The sequence below is a fragment of the Equus przewalskii genome, chromosome X, assembly GCF_037783145.1.
Source record: "Equus przewalskii isolate Varuska chromosome X, EquPr2, whole genome shotgun sequence".
NCBI lineage: Eukaryota > Metazoa > Chordata > Mammalia > Perissodactyla > Equidae > Equus > Equus przewalskii.
In genome coordinates, this window is record NC_091863.1 from 27,081,510 (window position 1) to 27,107,362 (window position 25,853).

Here is a 25,853-nt window from a genome sequence, read left to right on the forward strand (position 1 = left end):
ATCTGCAGTGACATCTAAAATCCATTCCTTTATGCTAAAGTACTTCCTGAGAAAATTGTTCCACCCTAGAAAGTTTCTTCCAGACTAAACACTAATATCAATAATATATTTTAACAAAAATTACTTCATAATAAGGAGAAATATCCACAAAGCAAAATAAAATTATTAAGCAGCATGTTGCTTAAAGAGGTTTTGAAATTCCAGAACAGAAATAAACTTTCTTAATTTACTCAAAGAGAAAACAAGTGTACAGATATATAAGTATGTTTTATTTTTGACTTTTTACATATTTTACAAATCTGAAGACAGAAAACTCGAGAGAGAACAAAAATAAACCGAACATTCATGAGTCATACATTTTATTTTGTGAAATGCCTTAAACTTCACATTGTTATTTACAGTTTATTTCAGGAGATAAGAAGCTAATGCTTTTCCACTTTCACTTAACCAACGATGAAGGAGGTGGGAATAAAAAACAACAGGAATAAATGAAAAGCATCTAAGTGAAGGGACTGTTCGATGGACTTTCCATAAAGATGTGTAGGCAGAGAGGAACAAATCTTAACTAAGAAGTAATCACTTGCCTAGAAGATGACCATAGATAAAAACAGTTGAGGGTCAGATCAGAGATCTACATATTTATGTAGTATTTCTCATGGCTAATCACACCTTCCAGTAATATTCTTGTGACCTGCTACCCCCAAGAAAGGTCAAAGAGAGAGATTTCTACTATTTTTTTACATATGGAATTCCAAGTAACAACTTTCCTAAACCATTCCTTTACTATGACGTGGAGGGGAATCGAGAAGCAAAAGGCTTCATGACTGATTTTTTAAATTGAGACATAATTGACATATAACATTATATTAGTTTCAGGCATATAACGTAATGATTCAATATTTGTATGACATATGAATGATTTTTATAAGGCCATTGCTTTATTTTGTTTTACCTGCCACGTGTTTTCAAATGCAATGTAACACCAGAAGTTGAGCACCCAGCCAGCCTAAAGCATTCATGTGCCTCAGATTTTCTGTAAAGGAATTATAGTGTCTGATTCCTGGTTTAGACATTATTTCCTCCCTTGTCATAAATGTTAAAACCAAAAACACAAAATACCAAAATTCAGATAAACTTTAGTCTTCAAACAAAAAACAAAGATGTGGAACAAAATATTGGAAGTTACGTAATTCCTTGTTTTTTGTGTATGCTTTTAAAAACACAAAGTCTGCTGAGTAAAGAAAATACAAACGCCATTTTTTGTGCCCTTTTCAATACTTGCTTCAACGGCAATTCTATACTTATTGTATGCACCGAGGATGCCCAAGAGCCTCTCTCTATTCAGTTTGAGCATGGCTATTAAAATTTAAACTTTTTTAAAAATATATTTTCCTTTCTGTCAAATGGGCAGTTTTTACCCCAATGTCATGTTTTAACCTCTGTAATATGAGCTTTATATGTCATTTTATTTAATCTTCCCCGTAAGATTGAACTATTTTACAGACGAAGCTTCTGAGCTGCAGACAGCTTTAACAGCACATCTAATGTTGAAATTGTTAAGCAGTAATTGAGGCACGTCTGACTTTAAAACCAGTGCTTTGTTTACAATTAGTCTACAATAGTTGATTAAATACATAATAGTGCATATAGTGATTATGTATCATCTTTGGGTTCGTGTCACTGCTTCCTGGTATCCTCTATCCATAGTATTATTTGTAATATAAAATGCATTTTGTTGTGCTGAAAATGGAATATAGCCGTGCTGCTGAAACATGGCTTCCATTTTTCTATTTCCCAGATTGAGTCATTTGTGATTTAATAGGTGTCTCCCCGTGAAGAAAGAAGTAGGCCATGCCATGTAAAAAAGATAATAATCTCTATTAATGGTTTTTGTATCCACTTCAAAGAGCCTGCATGCATTTGGCTTTTCTGCATTATCACTTCAGCAAAAACTAGTCAAACAGAGTCAAAGAAATGCTATGTTGTACCTTCTGTAAATAGTGTATGTATTAAAACAATAATAAAGTTAATTTCCATTTTCCTGGAAGTTCCTGGTGTGTTCCATTGAAACCAAAGATGTCTGATGTGGGAGGCAGTAGTGATTTCCCCATCACCTCATGCTTTCCCCCTTCCAGAACCACAGCAAATACAACCTTCCCACTCAATTGAAGTTAGGTAAGATTGCGAAATTTGCTTTACTTGACCAACAAAATGCAACTGGAATTTACATGTTTCTCTTGATCTTGCCCTTCCTCTGCCATTGTATTCATGGAAGTACATGCTAATTGTGAGGTGTATCCCTGAGCCTTCACTTGGAGGGTAGGTGCCCTCTATTGTTGCCAAGAGCCACAGAGACTTGGTGTGAGGGAGAAAAAAAATGTTGTCTTGAGGTACTAAAATTTCTTTGTAATTTTTACGTAATAACTGATATGCTTGATGTAACAGGATAACACATCAGCACTAGAGACAGGTATTTCACTATTTTCAAGAAAATATTTAGCAATGACAAAAACCGGCATGTATAACTATGTGTTTCCACACAGATATTCACTGATTACAGCTCTTTTCACAAGATATATCCTAAATTATGGTAAAAACATTGGGAATCTAGGAAATGTTATATCTAGCAATATTGTAACCACGTGAATCAGGTTTTTTCCTAGTTCTTCCCACATACCTCCCACAAGTATTTAATAATTCTTTTTGCAATTTTAAATTTGTTAAAGTAAATTCTCTCAGATGTGTTATAAAGATTTAAACACAAGGGTGAGGACTCTCTGAGAAATATTATAAATATACATATGTGTGTATATGTGGTATGTATGTATGTATATACATAAATTATTTATAAAATAAAAACACTCCGATAATGAGTGTCTCAGTAACTTTATTACAATGAAAAATAACACTAACAGAAACTAAACAAACATTTGGCCAAGACAAATCGTTAACCACTAGGGTTTTCTGTGTAAACTTCATCACCTTAATTGACCAAAAGTAAATCAAAATAGACTACAGTAAAGCAAAACACAGTGCATTTTGGATTCCAAATACTCACAATATTAACCATTTAAAAGTCATTCTATGGTAGCAAATGATTTACTGATGCTTTCATTTATAAGGATCACTTATCAATACACTAAACTCTTTAAAAATCTTTTTGGATCAACACTCAAACTGCAAATAGCGTTAAGTCCTAACTCAGTCACATATGGAGAAGGAAAAATGTTCATGAAGAAATAAAGCTAGTACCTGCTAGGCAACCCTGTAACGGGTTCCTCATGATTATTTTGCTCGCACTAATGATGTTATGACCTCTCCTAATACATTCTACAAAAAATCATTTGCTATAGAAAGGAATCATTGACTTGCTTCGACTACCACCTCATAAGAATTAACTACATCATGATGGTCCTATCGTGTACACCGAAGGAAACAACCCATTTCTTGCCACACAGTTGATTTCACTGCTTGAGAAAACATCAAATAATTAACTTAGCCTTCAAAAATCCTTCACGACTGCGTTACCAAATTAAAGTATTCCATTTCAAATGTCAAAATGTGTTTTAACATGCAACATTTGGTTAGCGAAATTTCTTTTTTTCTACATTAATAACTTGCTACCAATTTAGAAGTTTAAGTTAATTAAGAATGAATAAAATCTCTTCATTGAAAATATCATTGAACAAAGGTAAGAGACTTTACCATATCTTTCATAAATGTTACATCACATTGGGTTGATATTTGCATTTAGTGGCAGAGAACAATGATTTTTGTTCAATTCTTATGTTCAGTCCTCTTTTGAGCGGTTTATTTGGCAAACAGACCATGTATATCATAAAGTATTATAAAACCCTAAGACAAGCTCATTTTTGCCACATGACTGATTCTTTAATAATTTGACCCAGGAATAGCTACTAGGAGTTACTGTGAGACCAGAGAATTACTTCCCTATTTTTCCCTTTCCACTCCTAGGCAAATAGGCTCTTAATGTGGTCATGTGGTCAAGGATTCCTTGGGCTGCTACTCTTTCTCCCCCCTCCCCTAATTTGGTCTATTTTCTAAATGAGAAGTACTTAGTTACCATGGCAATAAGTCTTATATAAATAAGTCTATAGAGCACCTAGTTTAGCCTAACATTTGCTAATAAGCATCAAATGAATAACAAAAGCTATAGTCATATTTAAGAAAGGAAAATATATATTCCAAAACATGTTCTACAAAGCCATACAAATACAGAACATAATTCAAGAGCGAATCAACATGAAGTCTTCAATTGAACACTAATTCTAAGTAAATGAGAGCCTTGTTACTTTTGTCTCCTGTTATTTTTAGGTTACCATAAATGAAAAGAATGGGACTATACATCCCTGGAGGACACATATGGCATAGATTTAAAATCATGGATGTCGATATTTGTTTATATCATTAAATCAATGAAGATATTAGAAGAAAATAAAGCAGTACTATATAATAAAACATAGCTCTACCTCTAAACTAAGGGAAACTTTATTTTTTAATTGCAAAACCAAAGATAATAGTTTTCAAATTATCTTTGAAAACAAACAAACCAGACCTACTTCAAGTCAGCCTATATTTTGGTGTGTCAAATTTTCAGAGCATTACTTATATGATAACTGCAATGAACCACCAAGATCCTTCTTTAAGGAAGGACATTTGGCCCCAGCTTTCATCTATCATCCACTTCAGGAATGCCTCTACTGTAAAGAGACACATTTTTCAAGGTTATACCCTTACCAGGTCAGCCCAATTCCAATGAGTGATAGAAGAAGGACCGTAAGGTACTGGCCTTTTAGGCTCAATGTGCATTGACCCTGGCTCTCCAGAGCTCTCCCCTGGTGATAGCTGAGGCCCAGCATCACAACAACTAGACTTATCCTGCTTCCTTCTCTTCCCTTACACAGGGTTTGATCACCAGGCCAGCCTTTAATAACTATTCTGCAAATTAAGATCCGAATTAGAGTTAGCTTCTGGAAGAACCAAGGGAATTAGGAGAAGCATAATAAGGCAGTTGCAGAAACAATGTCATTATTGTCAATGACTATTTATGTTATGTGCAAAGATTTTTTAATTGAAGTATAGTTGACATACAATATTGTATTAGTTTCAGGTGGTTCAACATTTGTATACATTGCAAAGTGATCACCACAATAAGCCAAGTAACCATCTGGTCAATGACTATTTAAAAAGGCAAAATAGAGTATTTCAATCCTTTAGCAGCTTGCATTGCTAAATATTAGGTTATGGCAAGAAAGAAAAACCTCACCAATTCAGCCGCACTGGAGTAGAAGGCTGATCTAAGTTTGAAAGCTTAAAATTGGTAACAAAACCCTCACAATGGGGAGTGCACGTGATGGTGGTCACAGGACAGGTAAAGCTATCTGTGCCATCAGGTCTCCATCTTGGTCTGTGGGGCCCAAGTAGCAGGGCGTGTCTCCATTTTGCTGGCAAGCTTCTTTTCCTGACAAGTCCTAACCCCTGGAGTACTGGTCTTTTTGCCTATTCCCTAACTTCCAAATGTAGGCAGATAGTGGAGGTGCAGGTAAAACCTACCTGGGCCTCCTGCCCCACCCCTTGTGCCCCTGGCAGCCCTGGGGAGTGTTTGGGGAAAGCAATTGCTCCTGCTGCTGCTTGCAGGACTGATGCATAGTAAATCTGCAGTGTTTATGGAGAAAAGTGGCTACTGATCAGCTTGCCCAATGGACAACTTCTCAAGCTGCCTTCTTGAGGAACTATCATACAAAAGTGGTGCTAAAAATGTGACCTTGAATCCACCATCAAATGCAGAAATACTGAGTAGTAGCTGTGGTGGCAAAGAGAATGCTTCTGATGCCAATACAGTGATTGCTTTTGAAGAAAAATATACGTTGACCCTCAATTTCATAAGAAATACAGCATCATACAGTATCCAACTGTTAGGTTTTGCTTATAACTTGTCAGACATAACTATTTCTCTCAATGCAAGGGCAAAAGGAAACAAGATTATGGAATCCATACCTGACATCAAGTACACATAGATAAAAAATACACACGTGTCAGAGACAACCAGATACACATGAATAATGTAACTATTAAACTATATGAAGTAACTATCCAGGAATATCTTTCAAATAACTTCAACAAGGAAGAAATAGTGTGTAAGCAAGAAGAGCCTTTCTCAACGACACCTCCAAGGTCAAAGCCCACCACTTCCCCAGAAATGTCCATCTGCTTAGAAGCACAATATGCGTGGCACAAATGCAACTGGTCTGCTTGTAGCATGGGCTGATGACTGATCACCACTTACGAGAAAAGCTCTAAGGTGACTGTGACAAGAGCATTCAATATCAATCCAAATAAGACAGTGAGCTATAATTCTCATTTAGTATCACTAGAACTCTGCAGTGAAAATGTCACTCTTATCTTCAGTTTTGAAATGAATGCAAATTCTAGCCTGCTTTCCTACAGGGAATCCAGTTAAATACAACTTTACATGACAGCAGAGATCCCACTATTAAAGCTTCTAATGAATCACTGAGAGCCTTTCAAGCCACCACTGGAAATTCTCATAAGCGTAATCCTGAGGAAAACGTTCAAGTCACAAATACGTCTTCAGTCAACATATTCAAAGTTTGGATGGGTCCAGGCTTTCAAGTTCGAAAGTGACAAGTTTGGATCTGTGGAAGAATGTCAATCAGATGAAAATAACATGCTGAGTTCTGTTGCCATTGGTGGTGCTCTTTCAGGAATTGTCCTCATTGTCTAAATTGCTTATCTCGTTGCCAGGAACAGAAGTCATGCCGGGAATCAGAAAATTTAGCCTTTGAAACTATTCTCCACCACTGTATATCAACAGCAGTTGCAAGAGGTTGCATTCATTTTTCCTGAGTTTAAATTGGTATTGAAATGAAGGCACACTTTCTAATAAACGTTTTTTGAAGTCTGCTTTATCAAATGTGACGCTCATCTTGCAACACTTACTATACACAGAAGGGTAATGATTGAAAAGGTGGTGTTAGTGTGACTAACTGGTCAAATGTTAATATTTACCAAAGTAGAATTCTAAGGTAAGAGTAAGAGTGCTTTTCTAAATTGGCCCTGACTCCTCTATCATTTAAGTTTTTTTTAAGATTCTGGCGGTTTCTTCGTTCTTTATTCAGATTTAAGCCTTATGAAGGGAAGCCTTGGGTCCTAATACTTATACCCGATGAAGGACAGCTAACTGTTATACCGACATGTTTAAGAGATTCTAAACAATAGAGGGAAAAAATCTAAAACTAAAGTACTCCAAAAGATAAAAATTTGAAATGCTTAAATTTAGTTTTAAAAGTCAGGACAGGAATGGCCCATATAGGGATGGGCAGTGCAGAATTCAAGCATTATACAGTCAATTTCAGTTATCCTTTGGCATTTTTATGTTTTATCGCTTACAAACTAGCACTTTAAAAAATATTGAAAATGGGTACTATTTTTAGTAACTATTTTCTAAAATCATTTTCCATCTTCTGTTTGAAGTTCAGGGTGGTCCTGTTTCTGTACTGGTGCACAATATGGATTTCATTATACTGATTTATCCACTTTAAGCTTGGTTGTGGCTGTGCACTTAAAGGATCAGTTCACATGCAATGCACTGTTTGTAACAATGCTGACAAAATTCTCTTGTTTGTTTGTCTGGAAATCACAACAATGCATGTCAATTATCATTGATCTATGGGCTGGTACTTTACAGTGAGATTTGCATCTATTATCTTGGGTTATTCCTTTATACTCTAAATGTGCTTCTTGCCACTTCATAGGTAAAGAAAAATGAATTTATACACAGTGAAATGGCCAGGGAATAGGGTGACCAGAGTTTGACTCCCTATCTTATTGACCATAATTTTCAATGTAGGTTTTTGTCACTTTGCACACTGACTCTTTCGGCATCAGGAGATAATTTTAAATAAGTATATTTCTATCATTTCAAAAGATAAATCTAACTGCTCCTAGGTTTATATGGTTCCTATTCTCTTAGACTGCTACAGGACTGTTTCTTTAGAGTGTACAAAGCCCATGCTAAGACAATGTCCATGCTAGACACCTCCTACTGCTCCTTCATCATCCACTGGACCGTTTATACCTACCTACTGCATCTTTCCTCTTTGCCATATGCCTCAGGCCCAATATTGATTGTGCGCCACTTCAGTAGCATTTTCCTAGGTGTTCTGAGCTTCATAGGTCTTACCGTCCTGCTGACTCTGGTTCACTGTCTATTTCACCTCCCTACATTCCCCCAAATGTTTTGTTTCTAGTGGAAGGAGAGGTGGTATGAGAGCAAAGAGGCCCTGATGACATGCATGTCCCCCAAAGCTACAGTATCTTCTGTGTGATAGTCTGTAAATAATGCAAAGAAATGCTCCCTTTTGTTTAAAAAGAGGCATTTTAAAAATAAAATGTCATTTTTATTTTATTTTTACTTATCCAGGTCCATTTTTCAGACAGTGTAGGCTAAAGAACTATGTGGTTTATGATTCTTCACTAACGTAGGATGAGGGCAATGCTAATCTAACACAAGTGCCTATTCTCAAACTGCCTGCCTGCATACCTCTCAATCTATATATCATCTCTTTCTCTCCTTTCTTCTGTTAATACTTCAGTGTTAGAGGTAACAATGGTGAACAGAGTTGAGAGTTCAGAATAGCATTTGTAGCAATAATTGGTTTTGTCATTCAAGAATGGCTTATTCCATGTCTAAAATTACTAGCACACAACTGAGTTCTTGATCTCTAAAGCTGATTTAAAAGTTTCTGAAATACTAGTAAAAAGAAAAAGAAATCACTTGCATGAGGGGATGAATTTTTTTCACCTTTCAGTGCTTTACAAAATGGAAAATGGAACTTCGACACATATGTGAAGATAAGCATGAGTCTTTTCAACAAGTCAGGTTGGGAAAATGACATCCACATGCAAAAAGTGAAGTTAGACCATTACCATACACCATGTACAAAAATTAACTCAAAATGGATCAAAGACATACATGTAAGAGCTAAAACTCCAAAACTCTTAGGAAACATAGTAGAAAAGCTTTATGACATTGGATTTGGCAATGATTTTTGCAAATGACACCAAAAGCACAAGCAACCACAACAAAAAATAGATAAATTGGACTGCATAAAAATTTAAAGTTTTATGCATCAAAGGACACTGTCAACAGAGTGAAAAGGCAACCCATATAATGGGAGAAAATATATTGAATAAGGAGTTAATTTCCAGAATAAAGAACTTCAATGACTCAAAAATGACACAAAACAAACAACCCAGTGACACAATTTTAAAAAATGCAAAGTGCTTGAAAAGACATTTCTCTAAAGAAAATATACAAATAGTCAATAAGCACATGAAAAGATATTCAACATCACTAATTATTAGGCAAGTAAAAGTCAAAACCACAATGAGAGGGCACTTCACACCCTTTATGACAGTTAATAGGCTACTATATATTTTTAAGAACCCCAGAAAATACAAATGCTAAAAAAGATGTGGAGGAATTGGAACCCTTGTACACTGCTGGTGGGAATGAGAAATGGTACAGCCACTATGAAAGACAGTATGGTGGTTCCCTCCAAAATTAACATAGTGTTAGCATATGATTCAGCAATTCCACTTCTAGGTATATATCTAAAAGAAATGAAAGCAAAAACTTAAACAGATGTTTGTATGCTCTTGTTCATAGAAGCACTATTCACAACAGCCAAAAGGTGGAAGCAACCTGAATGTCCATAGATGGATGAATGGATAAACAAATTGTGGTACATATATACAATGGAATATTATTCAGCACTAAAAGGAAGAAACTTCTGACACGTGTTATAACATGGATGAACCTCAAAGGATATGCTTAAGGAAATAAGCCAGTCACAAAAAGGCAAATACTGTATGATTCCACCTATGTGAAGTACCTAGAGTACTCAAATTCACAGAGACAGAAAGGATCATGGTGGTCACTAGGCTCTAGCAGGAGGAGGTAATGGGAAATTACTGCTTAATAGGTACAGAGTTTCAGTTTGGGAAGACAAAGTTCTGGAGAGGAATGATGATGATGGTTGCATAACAATGTGAATGTACTTAATGTCACTGTACACTTAAAAATGATTAAAATGGTAAATGTAAATATTTTATCACAATAAAAATCTAAGCATAAGATTAACATTTAAGTATTAAAAATTATATTTTAAAATACTTGACCCATAGATAACAAAGTGAAACACTGGAATATACAATTCTTTGTTTGACTTTAAAGCCAAGATTAGCATATGTCAATTGATATTGAAAGTCAGTTATAATTAAGCTACATTTAGACTTGTGTCAAAATATAATGTATATATACACAAACACACACACATACATATATATATATACACACATAAAATAGCAAACATAATCTTTCAGGAAGGAGTCAAAGGTGTTCTTTTGAAAGGTAATGAGATTTGTGATGGTGGCCACTCTAATCTTCCTCCTCAGATACACACATAGAATATTAAAGAACTTAATTTCCAAAAAGAAAAATCAGTGTATGATAGAAGTAGGGAATCAGCACAAAATGTAAGAGAATAAAGGGGAAGAGATGGAAATAAGCAAGGAAAAGCAAAAGAGAGAGAGGAAAAGGGAGGGAGGGATGGTGGGGTAGGGAGAGAGGGGAGAGGGAAAGAGAAGTAGGAAGGCAGTGTCAAGTTATTGTGATACATATTTTTGCATTGCAAATTCAGTCCTTTGACTCTTTACTGGAGGACAAAATTATTTCATCTCCTGTTGTAGCTTCATCAATCTAAAATTGCAATGGTACTCACAAATCAATTCTGATGGTACCAATGTTTTGTGACACTTTAATTTAATCAGATCACCATAATTAAATTTTCCAAGTCATTAAATCACCTTTTACAAAGTATATTACTTTTATTTCAATTATTAATACAATTTAATGAACATTTCAAGCTCTCTTTCCTGTGTCTTTCCCTAAGCTATCATATATGCTTCCTTATACTCCACCAGTTCTTTTTTAATTTCCAAAGAGCCATAGATTCAGAACACAAATGTAGTAAAAAACAGTGGAGTTCAATGTATCTTGAAACTTGTCCATGAAAAATGATAAAAAAAAATGGAATACATCTTAGAAAATATTTAAGACTAGAATGTATGTGGATATATAATACCAAAGATAAAGAATATAAATGTTATTTCTGGTGTCATGCATTTTGACTGACAAAGAAACTAATAATTTAATATTTTAAATTTCAAATGTCAAGAGAGGAAGAACAAGACAGAGAAGAGGAAGCAGAAACAGCAGGGACCGCTGCCAACATTCCCATAAGATTTACTAGAAGAAATGATAGGAGATTTTCACAGATAATCACAAAATGAGAAAGGTGCTTTTAAAGGTGATGCCAAATCCAGAAATCATAAAAAAAGATTGACATATTCAGATATATAAATAAACTACCATTTTGCAGGATACAATCCTGCACACGTACAAGCAAAGAGCAAAAGGAATAATTGGCAAAATTATATATATATATACACACACACACACACACACATATATTTGGGTGAGGAAGAGTGACCCTGAGCTAACATCTGTTGTCAATTTTCCTTTTATTTTTTCCTCCCCAAAGCCCCAGTACATAGTTGTATATCTTAGTTGTATGTCATTCTAGTTATTCTATGTGGGATGCTGCCACAGCATGGCTTGATGAGCCATGTGTAGGCCCCCACCCAGGATCCGAACCAGTGAATCTCTGGCTGCTGAAGTGGAGTACGCAAACTTAACCACTCAGCCACGGGGCCAGCCCCAGAAAAATTATATTGTTGATCCACTTGAGGCAAATTGATAATTGTCACCCTAAGCCAGTGTGCCCTTATTCTATAGCATTAGTTTCACCATTCACAAGGCTGCCAACTGAAAAGCTGTATTTTCTAGACTCCTGAGCATCTAAATATGGCCTTAATCAAAGTTCTGGCCAACAGGGTTTGACTAAGAGTAAGGCACAGTATAGTGCCCTTAAAAAAAATTGTGCCTAGGGGCCGGCCCGGTGGTGCAGTGGTTAAGTGCACAGGTTCCGCTTTGCCGGCCTGGGGTTCACCGGTTCAGATCCCGGGTGCAGACATTGCACTGCTTGGCACACCATGCTGTGGTAGGTGTCCCACATACAAAGTAGAGGAAGATGGGCATGGATGTTAGCTCAGGGCCAGTCTTCCTCAGCAAAAAGAGGAAGGTTGGCAGCAGATGTTAGCTCAGGGCTAATCTTCCTCAAAAAAAAAATTGTGAGTAGACTCCCCCAGACCTCTCCGTTCTTCTTCATCTCTCGAGATAATAAGAACTATAGCTGTCAACTTGGGCCCAGAAGTGTGAGCCACATGTTGATCTGTGGACTCTCTGTCTCTAGTAGAATCACAAGAGAAAAAAAATACTTCTAGCTCATTTAAACCACTCTATTTTGGGGCATTTTTGATACAGTAATGTAAGCTGTCCTCTAATAACACCCTATTTCACGAAGTGATAATTTTCCCATTACATAAAGACCTACAATAAAAAAAAAAATCAGATTAACTATGCAAGAGAAAAAATAGCAAAGGAAATTGTTCCAAGAAAGGAAAATAAAAATATCTTAAGCATATGAAGAGTTACTAAATCTCTCAAAAAGGAAGGAATGAAAACTGAGATTCTACTGAAGGGCATTTTCAACAATCAGATTGGCAAAGATCTGAAAGCTTGCTGACATGCTATGTTTATAAGCATAAGGGGAAAAAGGCACTCTCATATAATATTGATTGGGATATAAAAGTATAAAAAATGCATACACACACAGTCTGACCTAGCAAATTCACTTCTAGGAATTCGTCATATAGATATACATACACAAATGTGAAATGGCATAAGTAAAAGGTAATTTATTTTAGCATTGTTTGTATTAGCAAAAGATCAGAAGTGACCTAAATATCCACTGATAAGATATTGGTTAAATAAATTATGGTATATCTAGACAATGAAATACGATACTGTCCTAAGTTTGAGGGAATTCCTATGCACTGCTATGGAATGATCTCCGAGATATATTTTTTAGTGAAAAAAAAAGTACAGAAGAGTGTATATCATATAGCCTATCATGTTAAATATGGAAAGATATTAATTTAGATTTGATTATATAGTCAGAATTCTTCTATATTTGTAAAACGATAGAGAAGAAACTGGTAACCTTGTTTATCCCTGGGGATGGGAACTAGGTGACTGGTTGAGGGACGTGAAGAGGGACATACCACCCATTTGTAACTTTCAAATTTTGAATCATGTGGCTATATTATTTATTGAAAAATAAAAATCATAGAAGTAGTATAACTCTAAATTTTTTTTCTATTTTTAATAAAATCAAAACTTTATATACCATGGAACTGATGCTATCTACATTTGAAATACTGGAGATAAAATACAGTAAATATGTCAATCAGAATGTTGATTGGTTTCCTTTGTAAAGTAAGGTAATCACTGGTGCAACATACAACAAAAAGTAAAGCAATAAGAATGAATGATATTACTACATTGCTATAAAGACATTAAAATGCGAAAGATATCCTTTATCTTTCAAGAAACAAATGACTTTTCCAAGTGGGAGAGAATGAGAGCAAATATATGAAAATACACGTCACCTATTTTGCCTGAGCTTTCTCATCCTTATGTTACGATGTTGGCCTGTAGACCTGTTTTAAGGATTTAGAATTAAAATTTTGTCTACTAACACTCATCTTCAGTGTAAGTAAATAGTATACGTTGAAGGTTAGATTTACTCTATCATATTTACAAAGAATCAGTGAAGCCCCATGAAGAATATTTAAAATTGTAAATATCCATGTAAGAAGTGACATAATTTTGTCTTTAGGTAGCCTAGAAAGTTCTCCAAATTACACATATGATTTTTAAAATGTCTAATGCCTGGAAAATACACAATGACTTCAAAACTATTCTACATCTTAATGAGGGGGCCGGGTGGGGATGAGTACATCCTACAATAAGGCAAAATTATTACATCTTATGATCTTTCCACATTTAAATGTCTTTAGTGGCAAAGGTCAGTAAACAAAACTCTTGCAAGCAATGCAAATTCTTAGGCCACACCCCTGATCTGCTGAAACTCTGGGATTGCTGCCAGGAAATCTGTTTCAACAAGGCTTCTCCATGACTGTGATTTGAGAACTACTCTTTTAACTTAATAGTAAGAATCAATATGAAGTATCACCATGTGAATATTCCTTTTTCGCTTGAGATTTAAAAAAAATCAATATCTCCTGAAAAATTCGTTGCCAAAGTTTTAAATATGAGGTATGAATTTACACTATATATCCATTACAAACACTAATTATATGATTTAAAAAATATTTAGACATATATTTTATTTTCTGCTAAATTCTTTTATCACATCACATTTATAGGAAGTATTCATGAAGACACATTGACCTCTCCTGAAAACTATCCAGCAATTCTACAGGCACTTATGCTGATATTTCTACTGTATCATTTTTTAGTAAGGCACATTCCACTTAAGTTATCCTATTTTGCCTATTTGTTCAAACTCTTGTGGATAGCAATCACTGTGGAGATGGCAACGAGGCATTCAAAAAAGACTTTCAAAAAGTCCCCCAGCGTTTGCAACCCACAGTTATATCCCACACCTGTCTTCTCAGTAATAATATGAATATGCCATCTCTTCTAGTGGAAATAAACAATTTGTTTTCAACATGGTTTGTACAGAAAGCATTAAGAGTTTTTTTAAAGTTTAAATCATGAAGAATAATAAATACCAAGACATTGTAGTGTAATATTTAAAATGAATATGGGCATTTTAAAAAGAGATATTTATCAGATTCCTATTTTTGATACTAAAGTATAATTGAAGTATTCTCTCATTTCTATGCCTGCATTTTCTATTTTATCCATCCATCCCTCTCTTTTAACCTTCTTTGGTCTTCTTGCATTTTACACAGAATGTTGCTCTTCTTACTATGTCAAATTCCTGATCCTGTATCAACCCACTCCTAAATTCTTCCAAACCATTAGAAATCACTTCCTTAATCACAGGTCTGGTTGTATTACTCTTGGATTTTTAATTCGTTCCCAGTCATTTACTGAGTAAAGGTAACAATCATACTTTTAGATGTGGAAGGGAATTTAAAGATATTTTATATCAGTCTGCCTCATTTTACACTAAACTGAGACCCAGCTGTTTTACAAAATTCCTGACAGCAAAGGAACAAATTATTGTTGAGAGGCAGCATTTCAGTGCTCAGTCTCCTCTCACCATACAATAACATGTTAAATTTCAATACAAAACCTTAAAATTTCAGATTTCAACCTAAAGTATACCCTCCCATAGTTCCTTCCAAGAGACTTATGTATAGTTTTATGGAATTACTATTCACTGTACATTCCAGGCTTATCTACCTAACCCTCGTGCTCTTCTCTCCCCATAGAAATTCCTTGTTTTGTTTCTCTTGCTTTAAAAATAAATTCTCTCCAATATTTAAGGCCCAGCTCACATGTCGCATTCTCCATGAAAGGATTCAAGATCCCCCCAATGGTAAGCTGTCATTTTCCTCCGACCGCTCATTACTCTCAAGCAAATGATATGATATTTTCTATCCTGTGTAAGAGTACTTTTTGTATAGATAACCATTTTCCTATTCTTAAAGGAATTTTCTGGGTCTTATTGGTGTTTATATCCACCACAGAGCCTAACAGAATGCCTTAAACACAGTAGTACCTGTTAAACGAAGGTAGAAATTAATGAATCAAAGCAATCTTTCCAATTTTAATGGAAATAATTGACATAATATATCTATATTGTCCAAAAATGAGAGGTTCTGATATACTTGTGTGAGCTACTGCACAGCCTTCAGATACAATGATTCTTCAGAACATTTGGAAAGCTCTTCTGAAATAACGCTCTACCTAAAAATCTCTTGCTACTTAAATCTTATTAAATAATCTTTAATAAGAACTATGTCAAAGTATTATCAAAGAAACTTCAAGGCTTAAGCTCAACTAACTTTAGAGTATATTTATCTCTAGCCTGGCAGAACCATCTATGAATAAGTTTACCTTTAATATTATCACTTGTTTTGTTGCATGGAGCAAGAGGGCTGATGGACACCACTGCAAAACACAGGGCTATTGGTGGCAAGGCTAGTTCTCTATTCTAACAAATAAACTGGTTAAAGAATTCACATTTGCTGTAGTACAAAGATTCAACATTCAAATCATACCCTGGTGACTAAACAAATGTAAATAAATTGGAGGAACATACTACAACAAAGAACAAACTCCACTTTAACAAAATGTAGGCTGAATTTATTAGCTCAAATGGCCAAGCCCAGAGTTAACAGATGAGGGCAGAGATAGAGGAGTGAAAGAAAGTCTGGCAATTTTTACCATCTACCACAAGCTCTATCTCCCATTAAACATCTTATTCCCATAATATTTGTAGAGTTTTGGTTTTTGTCCAAAGCTAGACTTGTATGATAATAGAGTAACCAGTTGAATCAAGACAGGTTTTCTCAAAAGTATTCTTGTCTATAGCATATTATTATTATTTTTTTTTTGGAGGAAGATTAGCCCTGAGCTAACATCTGCTGCCAATCCTCCTCTTTTTGCTGAGGAAGGCTGGCCCTGAGCTAACATCCGTGCCCCTCTCCCTTTACTTCATATGTGGGACGCGTACCACAGCATGGCTTGCCAAGCGGTGCCATGTCCGTACCCGGGATCCATACCGGCAAAGCCCAGGCCACTGAAGCAGAATGTGTGCACTTAACTGCTACGCTACTGGGCCAGCCCCAGTATACCACTTTTTAAATTGGTCCCTATATCACTTTTTACTATTTCACATCTTATGTCTTCTACTTACATGTCAACTAGTGATATTACCTACCTTTCCTCATTCTTAGTAAAATCAAATTAATAGAAAATATTAGAATGAGTACGTACTATACAGAAGGAAGGATAAAAATCACATGATCATCTCAGTAAATGCACAAAAAGCTTTCAACAAAATTCAACACCGACTTGCGATAAAAACTCTTAAACTAGGAAGAGAAGAAAATTACTTCAACAGAATAAAGGCCATATATGAAAAGCTCATAGGTAACATATTCAATGGTGAAAAACTGAATGCTTTTCCTCTAAGATAATGAACAAGGCAGTGGATGCCCACTCTCACCACTTCTATTCAACATAGTACTGGAAGTCCTAGCCAGAGCAATTGGACAAGAAAAGAAATAAAAGGCATCCAAATTGGAAAGGAAGAAATAAAATTATCTGTTTCCAGATGACATGATCTTACACGTAGAAAACCCTAAGGATTCCATTAAAAAGTTAAAACTAATTCAATAAAGTTGTATAATACAAAATCAACATAAAATTGCATTTCTATACACTAACAATGAATAACCTGAAAAAGAAATTAAGAAAATCTTATTTACAATCACATCAAAAAGAGTAAAATACCTTGGAAGAAATGAAGGAGGCAAAATACTTGTACACTGAAAACTGCAGAACTTTGCTAACAGAAATTCAAGATACAAAATGGAAATACATCTCATGTTCCTGGTTTGGAAGACTTAATATTGTTAAAATGTCCATACCACCTAAAGCGATCTACAGATTCAGTGCAACCCCTATCAAAATCCCAATAGTACTCTTTGGGGCTGGCCTGGTGGTGCAGTGGTTAAGTGCACAGGTTCCATTTCAGCAGTCCAGGGTTCACCAGTTTGGATGCCAAGTGCGGACATGGCACCGCTTGGCAAGCCATGCTGTGGTAGGTGTCCAACATAGAAAGGAGAGGAAGATGGGCACGGATGTTAGCTCAGAGCTAATCTTCCTCAAAAAAATGCAAATAGTATTTTTAACAGACATAGAAAGAAAATCCTAAAATTTATATGGAACCACAAAGGACCTTGAATAGCCAGAACAATCTTGAGAAAGAACAAAGCTGGAGTCCTCACACTTCCTGATTTCAAAACATATTACAAAGATGCAGTAATCAAAACAGTATGATAAAAACATATAGACCAATGGAACATAACAGAGCCCCAAAACAAACCTGTGTTTATACGTTAAACTTATTTTCAACAAGGGTGCCAATAATACACGATGGGGAAAGATATTCTTTTCGACACGTCGTATTGGGAAAACTGGATATCCACGGTCAAAGAATGAAATTGGACTCTTATCTTACACCATACACAAAAATCAACTCTAAATGGGATAAAAGCATACACAAAAGACCTGAACGTATAAAACTCTTCAAAGAAAAATAGTGGAAAATCTTTATGACATTAGTCTTGGCAATGATTTCTTGGATATGACGCCAAAAACACAGATGGAAAAAGCAAAAATGCAAGTGAAACTACATCAAATGAAAAAGATTCCACACACCAAAGTAAATCAACAGAGTGAAAAAGCAACCTATGAGATGGAGAAAATATTTGCAAACCGTATATCTGAAAAGGGATTAATTTCCACACTTTGCAAGGACCTCCTACAACTCAATAGCAAAAAAATAATCTGATTAGAAAATGGGCAAAGGACTGGAATAGACATTTCTCCAAAGACATACAAAACAGCCAACAAGCACGTGAAAAATTTCTCACATCACTAATCATCAGGGAAATGCAAAGGAAAACCATAGAGATATCACCTCACTCCTGTTATGACGGATACTTTCAAAAAAACAGAAAAGATAACGTGTTGGCAAGGACATGGAGGAATTGGAACCTTTGTGCACTGTTGATGTGAATGTAAAATGGCACTGCATCTATGGGAAACAGGATGGTAGTTCCTCAAAAAATTAAAAATAGAACTGTTATATGATCCAGCAATCCTACTTCTAGGTGTTCATTCTAAATAAGTGAAATCAGGTTCTTGAAGAGACATCTGCACTCACAGGGTCATTGTAGTACAATTCACAATAGCCAACAGGTGGAAAAATCTAAATGTCCATTGACAGATGAATGGATAAAGAAAATGTGGTATTCACATACAATGGAATATTATTCAGCCATAAAATGAAGGAAATCCTGTTACATGCTACAATGCGAATCTTGAGGACATTATGCTAAGTGAAATAAAGCAGTCAAGGACAAATACTGCATGATGTTACCCTTATATGAGCTATCTAAAGTAGTCAAATTCATTGATGTAGAAAGAATAGTCATTGCCAGAGGCTGGGTAGAGAGGGAAATGAAAATCGCTACTCAATGGCTATAAAATTTCAGCCATGGAAGATGAAAAAGTTGTAGATATCTACAGTACAACATTGTGCTTATAGTTAACAATAGTGTACTGTACACTCAAAAACTTGAGTATAGATCTCACATTACGTGTTTTTTTCCCACAAATAAGTCTGAAAAAAGTTACAGGAACTAGAACACAGCAACTGCCTTCCCATAAAGATAATGTGTGTATGCCGTACCTTCTCCCATAACATTTTGGTTAGTACAAACTATTTCAGCCTCTACAATAATGGCTCTTTCACCGCAAAGAGATTTAAGCTGTTCCCTCACAAATCCCAAACAAGTATTCTCTCTTGGTTTGCTGACACTTCAGCAAAGATAGCAAATTGATAAAATCCAGCACTTTAAAAATCAGATGGGGGGAAACACAATTTAAGGTGATACTTATTGCCTACAATAATAAAAAACATGAAGGACCACAACTTCACCTAAACCCAAGTGTGTGCTCCTGCAGGTGTCTAAGAGGTTTTGTACAAGTGTTGATCCTTTCTCTTGAGGGACTCTTCAAGTTATGGCAGTATTATTTGCTATCTTCTTTTCTTCCTGTCTAAATGACTGGCAGGATCAGATGCTCACTCCAGGAGAATGTTCATTTTCAAATAAAAATTAAAAATCAAATATAACGATTCACTTAAAGGGAATGCTATGTGATACGGATGGCTTTGCCAGCAAAACTAGCACAACATCAGTAAACAGGGGGAATATAAATTAATAATTTTTCCTTTAATCTTTCTGTTCTTCCTTCTTATTGTAGTAGCATGCTTTATATTGTAATTGGCATATAAGAGGTAATAAAATTGCCAAAACAAAACATGCTGAAATTCATTTGAAGTATAAAAGAATAAAATGGAGAAAAGGCAATAAAGACAATACCATATAGTAGCAGGAATTGAACAGTAATCTTTGATGGTGCATGTATTTTCAATTCATTTCTCAGAATGTGCTTAACCTCACTTGGGGAGACAGTGTGGTATAGAGAAAGAATGCGCACTACAGAATCTTGCCATTTGCTACCTGTGAGGTCTTAGACAGTTCAACTAATCTTCATATCCTCAGTTTCTGTAGCCACAAAATCGGGATATCATCAGCTAATTTGTCAGCTTGCTCTAAGGATTAGAGATTTTGTGTATTGGCACACCCGGTGATATGGATCTGTCGGGGATATACAGAATTGAAAATGTATAATTGTTCACTTAATAATAGCTAACAGTATGGCCATAATCATCATGATTTATTATTTGTATGAAGAGATCTTTGCCCCTGAACAGTCTTTCTTGTCTTCGCTCTCCACAGCGCTTCCTAACCCCCAGAAAAGACATTTCTTTTTGAGAAGCTAAAAGCTGCCAAAATTTAAAGAAAAGTCTGTTGCTTCTGTTGGCTCTCCTATCACCTAATCCTCTCAATCTTTGTAGCCATACATATTACATTCAAGTAATTCTCCCTGACTCCAATACTCTCCAACATGTGTTTTCTCCTCGACTCCCAGAGGTAGACAAAAGTTTTGTGGGTCCTGAAGTTTATACAGTTTTGGTGGCCTTGTTTAAAAAGGAGTATGCAAAACTTTGAATATAAAATTCTATAAAGAATATTTGTTTATAATGTGAAGGAAATCACAACAAACTTTGAAAAGATGACAAGCATCTCAAAACACAAAATCTGGAAGAAATATTTTTATTAATTCACTGCTTGAAACATCATTATAGCACTTTCTTCTATAAATTTGTCTGTGTATTCTGATCCTCTTTTTATATGACAAGGAATTTTTATCCTTTTCTAGATGTAACAATATGACTATTCAGTCTTTCCTCTAGCATGGTGATTGAATATTTTTTTTTACGGATGGTATAAAATGTATTTTTCAGCTTTACAACTCATACTGGTAATGTTATTTAAAGTTTAGGATTTTTATCAAGTTTGAGAAACCTCCTTTAAATGAACTGTAAGCTTTCAGAGCATTTCAAGTTTTCTTATTCTATAAGGGATCCTAAATAATCTTTCAAATGATGCTGCTCATTAGCCATTTTGCTGACAATACCTCACTGTGGTGGTAAAAGTCCTATGTTATATTTGTTAATGTCAGCATTTTCAACCAAATCAGCAAGAAATTTAATTATACTTCAATCTATTTCATATAGCTCGCTCCTCCTCATTAATTGGCTCAATGGACAGATATGAGAGCTTGTTCATTACTTCTAATAGAAATTTCTCTCTTCCCATTAATAAGTTACTATTTTTATTTATGATCTGAATTTTTGTTACTTTGTTATATTGTTTTGCTTTATTGTTATTTCTTGATAGCAAAATTATTTCTATTCTGTTTATGGATCTTCATTGTTTTCTTTTCATCTTCCACTTGACGTTTACTTGAATTTTCTCTCATTTTTTTAATAAAAAAATTAAGGTGACAAAAGAAGATACACTTCATGTATTCCAAATCAGGGACCTATTGTTTTATCAAGACTTTCCAAAACAAATCTTTTCAAATTGCAGGTCAAATGACATATCCCCAGCTCTACTCCTCCTTTACTCCTTTAGCCACATCCCCAACATATGCTCAGCTCTCGAACATGATTGGAAGTGGGCATGTGTGCAGGAGGATTCATAGTAGAAAGTGTTAACATTGTATTTCGATATCTTACTTATGCATCTTTTACAAACACATATGAGTAAAAAAACATTTTGTTAACGCTCCCTTCCAGTACTAAATGCTTAAGCTTGATTAGTTACCTTCATAGTACATTTGCCTCTCTTGCCTCCATCTTTAAAACTCTAAACATGGTCACATATCTTACATTCCAGGGTAAAATGCCCTTTCTGTTTTGCAAACCTCCTAAGCCTTCTCTCAGTCTTTTCTTTCACAGCCAAAGTTCACTAAACAATAGTCCCCTCAACCCATTACAATCTGTCTTCTCATCCTGATGCTATGTATTAAACTAAACATACTGAATTCAACAATGATCTCCTACTTAGAAAATACAATGTAGTATTTTTCCTCTCATATTATGTGGCAACACTTTAACATTTGTCCCTTTAGTTGGTTATTCTCTTCTTCTTAAAACTCTCTCTTCCTTTTTCTTTCTTTACTCCCCTGTTGCCTAATTTATTGTCCTTCTGGTTATTTTTCCTTGACCCCCTTTATTGACTTTTCTTCCTCTACTCTTGTTTAGATAGAAATCTCTCTCATGACTCTTTGTCCTTGACCTTCTCCTTTCCTCACTCAAAACTTTTTTTCCCAGATTTTGTCTATATTCATTTTAAGTACCACCTATTTTTTGAGAAATTCTCAACTTATACTTCTGGCCCAAATTATTTGCCCTAGACCATATGTCCTCAGGTATTAAAACCTCAGAATAACTCCAAATGAATTAATGTCCTCTAAACTGCCTCTTTCTTACTTTGTATCTCCCAAAATACTATTATTTAAACACTTGTTTTCAACAGATTGCGAAAAAATGTTACAAAGCATATACAGTCGTCCCTCGGTATCCATGGGGGATTGGTTCCAGGATCCCCCTGGATATACCCCCTGCAGATACCAAAATCCACAGATGCTCTAGTCCCTTAGTTGGCCCTCTGTATCCATGGGTTCCTCACCTGCAGATTTAACCAATTGCGGATCATAAACATAGTACATGCGGATCCGGAAGGTCAACTGTATCCGATGAAGAACTTGTATTCAATATAAATATAGAATTTCCAATACTCAACAATAATAAAACAAACAACCCATTACAAAATGTGCAAGAGATTTGAGCACTTTGCCAAAGAAGATATATGGATGGCAAATAAGCACATGAAAATATGCTCAATCATTATTCAGTGGGGAAATGCGAATCAAAACCACAATGAGATAGTGCTACATCCTACTATAATAGCTGGTGTCAAAAAACTCACAATGCCAAGTGCTGGAAAGGGTGTGGAGCAACTGAAACTTTCACATACTGATGGGAATGCCAAATGCTAGACCTACTTTGAGAAACAGTTTAGCAGTGTCTGAGAATGTTAAACATATACTTACCAAATATCCCAGCAATCCAACTCTAAGTATTTACTCTAGAGAAATGAAAACACAAAAAATTGCACGCAAACATTTACAGCAGCTTTATTTATAATCACCCCAAACCAGAAACAACTCAATGTCCCTTCAACTGGGGAATGGATAAACCAATGGAAGTACATCCATACAATACCATAGGACTCAGAAATAAGGAACTATTGATAGACTCAACAATGTGGATGAAGGTTAAATGTATTGTGCTTAGTGAAAGAAGCCAGTCTCAAAAGGCTACATACTGTATAATTCCACTTCTATGACATTCTCCAAAAGACAAAACTGTAAGGACAAAGAACAAATCAGGGTTGCCAGAAGTTAGGGGTAGGGAGGTTTTTACTATAAAGTAGCAAGAATGAATTTGATAGGGAGGGCAGGGGATAATGATACTGTTCTGTACCTCGATTGTCTTGGTTACACAACTCTATGTACTTGTCAAAGGTTCTAGAGCTATACACCAGAGGGAATTTTATTCTATATAAGTTTTTTTAAAAAATATAAAAACCTATAGGCATAAAAAAAAGAGTTGTGTTCCAATACAAAAATCATTTTGTTTTATCCTTTTCCTTCAGCCATCTTTAGTTTTGGAGGGTCCATAGAGGTCTCTATTCAAAAGCATAAATATTCTTTTCCTCTGCTCATCTGCAAAGGGAATATGTTTGAGAATTTACATTCAGACCCATTTCTTTCGTATTTATGTAGATTAACTTTCACTTTTATATGTTGGGTGAAATATGACGTTTATTTTTAAGCAAAAGGATACTTGCTAAAACAACAAATAAGCTTCCTATCAGCTACATCCAGCTCTGAGCTGTCATAGGCTTCTCCCAAATGCTTCCTGATCCATCACTGCTGCAATCATCTCAGGCCGTGCATAAAATCTGAGAGGAACCAGGAAATGAATGAAAGGTCAGTACCCTATTGATAGCACACAGAGGTCAAGAGTCTAGCTTGATTGTTGATTTACCCAATATCTTATTGGCTGCCACAGATCGTGAAGTGGGGTCTCACACTGGGAGGCCACCACCCTTAATACCCAATCTGGGGACAATATGTCTCTGTCAAGCTACTATTGACTGGAATTCAGGCAATGTGGAAAGTTTTGATTGGTTGCAGATGTAGCTATCTTATCATTTGACAAAAGCAGATGATGGGAATATAAGGCCTTACTGAGAAAAGTATCTCTTAGGAAACAAATTCTTGTTCCTTAATGTCTACTAAGATCACTTCTTAGTATCTCTCATGTTTGGAACTAGGGTCATACACACTAAAGCAAAGGGAAAGTCGGATTTGCCACCCTGATAATTCAGGATGAAAAATGTCAAAACCAAATGCGTATACGTGTATGAGCGTATATGCGTGTGTGGCAGGGAAAGTGGGAGGGGCATGAGGAAGCAAAAGAAACAGTAATGAAGTAAAGGAAAAAGGACAGAAAAAGAAAGATTTCAAGCTGACTTTCTGGTACCACCATATCATTCAACACCGCAACCATCTCCAACTCTTCCAAATCTTTCTCTAAACATTTCTCTCTTTTCCATACCATCTGCCGCTGTCTTAACTGAGGCTTCCACCATTATTTGGTCTTGACTGTTAGAAAAATCTAACGCCAAAATCCTTGCTTTTTTTAATCATCTGAAACAATCCATAACATTGCCATAAGCTTGAACTTTCTAAAACACAAATGTGTTTATATTACTCCCCTTTTAAATTATTCAATCTATTCATACCAATTTAAAAATACAAATTTAAAAATAAAAATCCTATCATGTCCTGGTCCTTATATGGGCCTCAAATAATGTAGAACATATGAGGTAGGTGGGTATAGTTACCATAAGAATTTATGAGTGTGATAAAATACTTGTTTTACTTACAGACAGACATAGAAGTGGTACAATAAAATTATTTGAATAGTTTCTTAATATTTTAGACAGAGGAATGAGAATAATAAACATAAGTTATTTAAGCTTCCATCAGCAGACGATATTTTATCTCTATGATGCAAGGCAGTAAGTGAACAAAAATGAAACAAGAAATATAGTATGTGAAAAAATAAATAAGGGGCAGAAATAAATCATATTTAACAAAAGGAAGGCTGACAATTCATTTTACATGGCTAGTATACAACTTTGGTTCCAGAACAATTTAAGGACATTAAAAGAAAATAAAATTATAGGCTTACTTCACCCAAAAACCTAGAAATCGTATCTTAGGTAAGCAAATTCAATGATAACATTTAAGAAACATTTTCAAGTAGGGTTTTTCTCAGGAATTTATCATAAATTCAGTAGTTTCAACATTATGAAGTTTATAAATGCAATTCTCCATGTTAGACTTTAAAGGAAAAATCTAACTCTCTCAATTTTAGAATTCTAATAATTTGAATCAAGGAGAACCTACTGAATGATAGTTATATCTGAAAAGTCTAAAGCAAGAATCACGCTTAATGGACAAACTTGAGATACATTCCCTTTAAAATCAGGAACAAGTCAAA

The 25,853-nt window shown here is 35.2% G+C and overlaps 1 protein-coding gene and 1 pseudogene across 1 annotated transcript in view; one reads left to right on the forward strand and one right to left on the reverse strand.

The window, feature by feature from the left end:
* The window catches only part of DMD (dystrophin), a 2,264,041-nt gene that overhangs the window by 2,051,594 nt on the left and 186,594 nt on the right, over nucleotides 1-25,853 (reverse strand). The window lies entirely within an intron of this gene.
* LOC103555092 (lysosome-associated membrane glycoprotein 1 pseudogene) lies at nucleotides 5,359-6,820 on the forward strand (annotated as a pseudogene).